Source organism: Dama dama, chromosome 28 (genome assembly GCF_033118175.1).
Source record: "Dama dama isolate Ldn47 chromosome 28, ASM3311817v1, whole genome shotgun sequence".
NCBI lineage: Eukaryota > Metazoa > Chordata > Mammalia > Artiodactyla > Cervidae > Dama > Dama dama.
The window spans coordinates 61,328,282-61,335,625 of NC_083708.1; the positions used below are offsets into that span (position 1 = coordinate 61,328,282).

A 7,344-nucleotide genomic window follows, 5' to 3' on the forward strand; every position below is an offset into this window, starting at 1 on the left:
TAGGCAATAAGGGCTTCCCTGGTGGCTCAGGTGGTAAAGAGTCTGTCTGAAATGCAGGAGATCCAGGTTTGATCCCAGGGTAGGGAAGATCCCCTGGAGAAGGGAATGGCAATCCGCTCTAGTATTCTTGCCTGGGAAATCCCATGCACAGAGGAGCCTGGTGGGCTACAGTCCATGGGGTCACAAAGAGTTGGACATGACCGAGCAGCTGTCCACATGCGCACACACACGTGGTCGGTATGACTGGTGTACTTATAAAGGGAAATTTAGACACAGAATCAGATGCACATAGAAGGGAGATGGTATGAAGATCTTGAAAAGACAACAGGCCCTTAATGCAGTCATTTATGCTAAGCCCCAAATCACCAAACTAAGACTTTAATTATAGTTTCAGCTCTTCCAGAAGTGGAATCTTACTATAGTCAATCAAGAATCGCTTGACCAACATTAGTCAGGTAATCTGCCTGGCAGACCCTTGCCATCCCCTCTAAGGAAAGTCATCTTGCAACAAACAATCTGCTCTTTTGCCTAGTACAACTTCTTTATTCCCACTCTAGTCTGCCTATAAAATCTCTAGCCTTGTATAACTGTTCAGGGAAACTTTCCATCTGCTAGATTGTTGATGCTGCTTGAATCTTGAATCATGAATCTTTGTACAGAGCCAATAAGATCTTTGATGTTTACTCAGTTAAATTTTGTTTTTCATAAAGACACGCACAGGGAGAACACCCCATCAACTTGAAGGCAAAGAGCAAAGTGATGCTTCCACACGCTGAAGTATGCTGAAGATGGCCTGAAAACCACCGGAAGCTTCAAGAGAGGTCTGAAACAAAATCTTCCATCATGGCCCTCAGAGAGAACCAACCCTGCTGACACCTTGATCTCATTGTAGCCTCTAGGGAAGTTTGCCAGTACATGTCTGTTGCTTAAGCTGCTCAGCTGGCGACATGTTGTTACAGCGGCCCTGGGAAACTAATACGTGAAGGCAAAACAAAGCAATCACAAAACTGTGTGACATATCTATGGGGCATATATGTGATGCCTCGGAGGGTGGTGTGGGTGAGGTGGAAGCCATGTCTTACTGGCCTTGAGGGCCCATGAAAGGGGTTTAGATTTGCCCCTGGGTCACAAGCCAGGAGAACCTTTCCATCTGGCAGAAGACATGAAGAAATTTTATTTTTATTTTTTTAAACTGCAGAAGAGGACATATTCTTCCCATCCTTAACTCTTCATCTTGTAGAATGCAGGCTTTCTCAACTGGAAACAGCTAAGAGATGGAGCAAAGCCCCAGAATCCTTGGCAACATAGGAGGCTGTGAAGTACCCCTCAGAAGGTCTTACACTGGAGTATACTCCCTGGTCCTGCTACCTCCCATCTGTGTCGCTCCAGGTGTCGCCCCAGTCACGAGGAACTGCTCTGGGAAGAAGACCATGGATGGGACCATTTTGATTTCCTGTACTTGATGAATTTTAGCTAGAAGGTCTGTGAATGAAATTCTATCAGTTTGGTGAATTAAACTGGTTTTAATTCAGTTTAAAGCAATGATCCTCACTGCCCCCTCACTCCTGGCAGAGTTTAAAAGTCAGGAAGGGAATTTAATTGGGGTCAATAAGAAGAAACCAAGGACTTGATAAGAAGTTTGGGCTTGAGACCAAGCACTTACAATCTTCCAAAGGCAAAAAGTCTAGATTCTGGGAAAGAGAATGGAGTTTCTGTTCTTTGTCAATGTGGTGATTTAAAAATAATGTTTCTTTTTCTAACAAAAATGTTGTTTCCAAATTTGGGGATTTTTGTATTGAAGGCCCTTTACATCTCAAAAGATTTTTTAAAAAGCATTGCAATGAAACTAGAAAATCTGTGGATTTACCTTGATTTTTAAAGAATATGATTTTGTGTTTCATTCTGTAATGATATATGCAGTTATTACAGAGTTCAAAATTGGGAATTTGGGGCATGGCAAATATTTGGACCCTGCTTATTTAACTTATATGCAGAGTACATCATGAGAAACGCTGGGCTGGAGGAAGCACAAGCTGGAATCAGGATTGCCAGGAGAAATATCAATCATCTTAGATATGCAGATGACACCACCCTTATGGCAGAAAGTGAAGAAGAACTAAAGAGCCTCTTGATGAAAGTGAAAGAGGAGAGTGAAAAAGTTGGCTTAAAGCTCAACATTCAGAAAACTAAGATCGTGGCATCTGGTCCCATCACTTCATGGGAAATAGATGGGGAAACAGTGGAAACAGTGTCAGACTTTATTTTTGGGGGCTCCAAAATCACTGCAGATGGTGACTGAAGCCATGAAATTAAAAGACACTCCTTGGAAGGAAAGTTATGACCAACCTAGATAGCATATTAAAAAGCAGAGACATTACCTTGCCAACAAAGGTCCATCTAGTCAAGGCTATCGTTTTTCCAGTGGTCATGTATGGATGTGAGAGTTGGACTGTGAAGAAAGCTAAGTGCTGAAGAATTGATGGTTTTGAACTGTGGTGTTGGAGAAGACCCTTGAGAGTCCCTTGGACTGCAAGGAGATCCAACCAGTCCATCCTAAAGGAGATCAGTCCTGGGTGTTCATTGGAAGGACTGCTGTTGAAGCTGAAAAAAACTCCAATACTTTGGCCACTTGATGTAAAGAGCTGACTCATTGGGAAAGACCCTGATGCTGGGAGGTATTGGGGTCAGGAGGAGAAGGGGATGACAGAGGATGAGATGGCTGGATGGCATCACTGACTCGATGGGCATGAGTTTGAGTAAACTCTGGGAGCTGGTGATGGACAGGGAGGCCTGGCGTGCTGCGATTCATGGGGTGGCAGAGTCGGACACGACTGAGCGACTGAACTGAGCTGAACTGAGGCTCTTGAGTCACTCCTCTGCAGCCTTCTTGCGGCAAGTGAGCCTGAGGCAGCCATTGCCTGCTCAGTGCTCTCTAGTGCCTGGATCCCTATCCTTGAACTTGCCTGAGGAAGTGCACCATGGAGAGGAGGAGGTGGAGCCATTTGCCTTAGAGGCAGAAAATGCCCAACTCATGTCTCTTATTATTAATACCTTCTATTCCAACAAGGAAATTTTTCTTCTGGAGTTGATCAGATGCCTTGGACAAGATTTGCTATGAGAGCCTGACAGACCCTTCCAAATTGGACAGTGGTAAAGAGCTGAAAATTGACATCATCCCAAATCCCCAGGAGCATACTCCAATTCTGGTAGACATGGTCATTGGCATGACCAAAGCTGACCTCGTAAATAAGTTGGGAACCATTGCCAAGTCTGGTACTAAAGCATCTATGGAGGCTCTTCAGGCTGGTGCAGACATCTCCATGATTGGGTAATTTGGTGTGAGCTTCTACTCTGCTTGGCTTCCCTGGTGGCTCAGAAGTTAAAGCATCTGCCTACAGTGCAGGAGACCTGGGTTCAATCCCTGAGTCAGGAAGATCCCCTGGGGAAGGAAATGGCAACCCACTCTAGTATTCTTGCCTGGAGAATCCCATGGATGGAAGAGCCTGGTAGGCTACAGTCCATGGGGCTGCAAAGAGTTGGACACGACTGAGCAACTTCACTTTGAACTTTGAACTTCTACTCTGCCTACCTAGTGGCAGAGAAAGTGGTTGTGATAACAAAGCATAATGATGAGGAACAGTATGCCTGGGAGTCTTCTGCTGGGGGTTCCTTCACTGTCCGTGCTGACCATGGTGAGCCTATTGGCCGGAGTACCAAAGTGATTCTCCACCTGAAGGAAGACCAGACAGAGTACTTGGAAGAGAGGTGGGTCAAAGAAGTGGTGAAGAAGCACTCACGGTTCATAGGCTATCCCATCAAACTCTATCTGGAGAAAGAACGTGAGAAGGAAATCAGTGATGATGAGGCTGAAGAAGAGAAAGGTGAGAAAGAAGAGGAAGATAAATATGATGAAGAGAAGCCTAAGATTGAAGATGTGGGTTCAGATGAGGGGGATGATAGTGGCAAAGATAAGAAAAAGAAGACAAAGAAGATAAAGGAGAAGTACATTGATCAGGAAGAACTGAACAAGACCAAGCCCATTTGGACCAGAAACCCTGATGACATCACCCAGGAGGAATATGGTGAGTTCTACAGGAGTTTTACCAATTACTGGGAAGATCACTTGTCAGTAAAGCACTTCTCTGTAGAAGGTCAATTGGAATTCAGAGCACTGCTGTTTATCCCCTGTCAGGCTCCTTTTGACCTCTTTGAGAACAAAAAGGAAAAGAGCAACACCAAACTGTGTGTCTGTCGTGTTTCCATCTGGACAGCTGTGATGAGTTGATTCCAGAATATCTCAACTTCATCCATGGGGTGGGTGACTCTGAAGACCTTCACCTGAACATCTTCAGAGAAATGCTCCAGCAGAGCAAAATTTTGAAGGTTATTCATAAGAACAGTGTTAAGGAGTGCCTTGAACTCTTTTCTGAGCTGGCAGAAGACAAGGAGAAATATAAGGAATTCTATGAGGCATTCTCTAAAATCCTGAAGCTTGGAATCCGTGAGGACTCCACTAACCAGCGATGCCTTTCTGAGCTGCTGCGCTATCACACCTCCCAGTCTGGAGATGAGATGACTTCTCTCTCAGAATACATGTCTCACGTGAAGGAGACCCAGAAATCCGTCTGTTACATCACTGGTGAGAGCGAAGAGCAGGTTGCCAACTCTGCTTTTGTGGCACACGTGTGGAAGCGTGGTTTTGAGGTGGTGTACATGATGGAGCCCATTGATGAGCACTGTGTGCAGCAGCTCATGGAGTTTGATGGGAAGAGTCTGGTCTCCATGACCAAGGAGGGCCTGGAGCTGCCTGAGCACAAGGAGAAGAAGAAGAAGATGGAGGAGAGCAAGGCCAAGTTTGAGAACCTCTGCAAACTCATGAAAGAGGTCTTGGCTAAGAAGGTGGAGAAGGCGACGATCTCCAAGAGGAGGTGGTGTCTTCACCCTGCTGCACTGTGGCGAGCACCTACAGCCGGACAGCCAACATGAAGTGCATCATGAAAGCTCAGGCCCTTTGGGACAACTCGACCGTGGACCACGTGATGGCCGAAAAGCACCTGGAGATCGGTCCTGACCACCCCATCATGGAGACCCTGCAGCAGAAGGCGAGAGGCAGACGTAAACACAAGGCCGTCAGGGACCTGGTGCTGCTGCTGTTGAAACGGCACTGCTCTCCTCTGGCCTCCCGCTGAGCGTGCCCAGACCCACTCCAGCCACATCTACTGCATAGTCAAGCTTGGCCTGGGCACTGATGAAGACGAGGTGATGGCAGAGGAGCCCAGTGCTGCTGTTCCTGATGAGCTTCCCCGCCTTGAGGGGGACGAGGATGCCTCTCACATGAAAGAAGTAGATTAGGAGTTTTTACTGGCAGCCTGCTCCCTTTGTATAGCATCCCCGTGGCTCCCCCAGCAGCAGCCCTAGTGGCCCTGGCCCACGTGGTTCCCTCTGCTGATGTCTAGTGGTTTTATTTCTGTACTTCTGTCTAAGACAGGATATAAAGGCCTCAAGCAAGCCCTATCCCTATCCATGTTTGACATGGGGTTTGAAAATTGTGTGTTGTGGTTTTTTTTGTTCTGAAATTAAAGTATTGGGAAAGACAAAACAAAACAGCGAGATAGCACTACATGCCTCTTAGAAACGGCCGAGATCTAGAATGCTGCAAGAGCAAGTGCTGGCAAGGGTAAGCAGCAACAGGAACTCTCATTTGTTGCTGGTGGGAATGCAAAATGGTATAGTCACTTTGGAAGACAGTATGGTAGTTTCTTACAAAAAATAAACATACTCTTACTGTATAATCCTGCAATCTCTTTACTTGATAATTTACCCCAATGAGTTGAAAATTTATGTCCACACAAAAACCTGCACATGGATGTTTATAATAGCTTTATTCAGAACTGTCAAAACTTAGAAGCAACCAAGATGTTCTTCAGTAGGTGAATAGATAAACTGTGATACATTCAGACAATGGAACATTATTCTGCACTAAAAAGAAATGAGCTATGAAACCATGAAAAGATGTGGAACTATAAAACCAACTTCATTCCATAACCAATGAAATGTTATTTAGCGCTAAAAAGAAATGAGTTATAAAACCTTAAATGTACATCACTAAGTGAAAGATATTAATCCAAAAAGTCTGATACTATATGATTCCAACTGTATGATATTCTGGAAAAGACGAAATTCTGGAGACAGTAAGAGGATCAGTGGTTGCCATGGGTTAGTGTAGAGGGAGGGATAAAGAGGTGAAGCACAGAGGATTTTTAGGGCAATGAAACTACTCTGTATGATACTATAATGGTGGATTTGTTATACATTTGTGAGAATGCATAGGATGTACAACACCAAGAGTTAAACAATGCAGAGTATGGACTTTGGGTGATAATTATGTGTCAGTGCAGGCTCAGTGATTGTAACCGGTGTACCGCTCTGGTATAGGGTGTTGACAAGCGGGGAAGACTGTGTGTATGTGGAGCCTGAGAGCGTATGTGACATCTCTGTACTTTCTGCTCTGTTTTGCTGTGAACCTAAAACTGCTGTAAAAACTGTTTTTATGAGAAAGTTAGAAGGATGCCCGTCCTGCTCTCTTTGTTTCATCTCAGCAGCTTGGCTGAGAAAGCATATAATTTTTCAATAGCATCCATGATGGTGACTGTAGAGATTTTAATGGAAAGATTTATTTCATTCATGTAAGTGTAACTAACTGGCAGGTAATGCAACTAAAGGATATTCCTCCCCCGCAAGTCAAACAAGAATGGGGTTTCTTTTTCTCATAGAGAAAAGGAAACTTCAGCTTAGTTCAAGTGCTTTTAAAGATTCCCTCTTCTGAGTGGTAGAGCAGTCATCTCCCCCATGTTTCCATTTCCTGACAAAATCCTTTAAAAGATGTGGCAATTCAGAGATCTGGTTCTAATAATGGTCTTGCCTCTGTAACTAAAGGACTTCCCTGGTGGTTCAGCGATAAAGAATCCACCTGCCTATACAATAAAAAATCCACCTGCCAATGTAGGAGATGTGGGTTTGATCCCTAGGTTAAAAAGATCCCCTGAAGGAGGAAATGGCAGCACACTCCAGTATGCTTGCCTGGAAAGTCCCATGGACAGAGAAGCCTGGTGGGCTAAAAAATGTCTTCCGGGTAACCTGAGGAGTCTCTGTTATCAGCACCGGTCTGTGTAGCAGATGATGACTGATAATGACCTGAGGAGGTCCCCTTTTCATGAAAGTAGCAGGACAAGTTGTATGATGAAGTGTGGCAAGAATTTTATCTGTGCAAAGAGTTTCTTTTCAGCCAAAAGTTGTGTTTGGCAATTCTTCTTCTTTTCTTTCTTTTCTTAGAAAAGTCATTTT

At 44.6% G+C, this 7,344-nt stretch overlaps 1 pseudogene; it reads left to right on the forward strand.

The window, feature by feature from the left end:
* Window positions 1-1,274: 1,274 nt before the first annotated feature.
* Window positions 1,275-6,114, forward strand: LOC133048196 (heat shock protein HSP 90-beta-like; annotated as a pseudogene).
* Window positions 6,115-7,344: the final 1,230 nt, after the last annotated feature.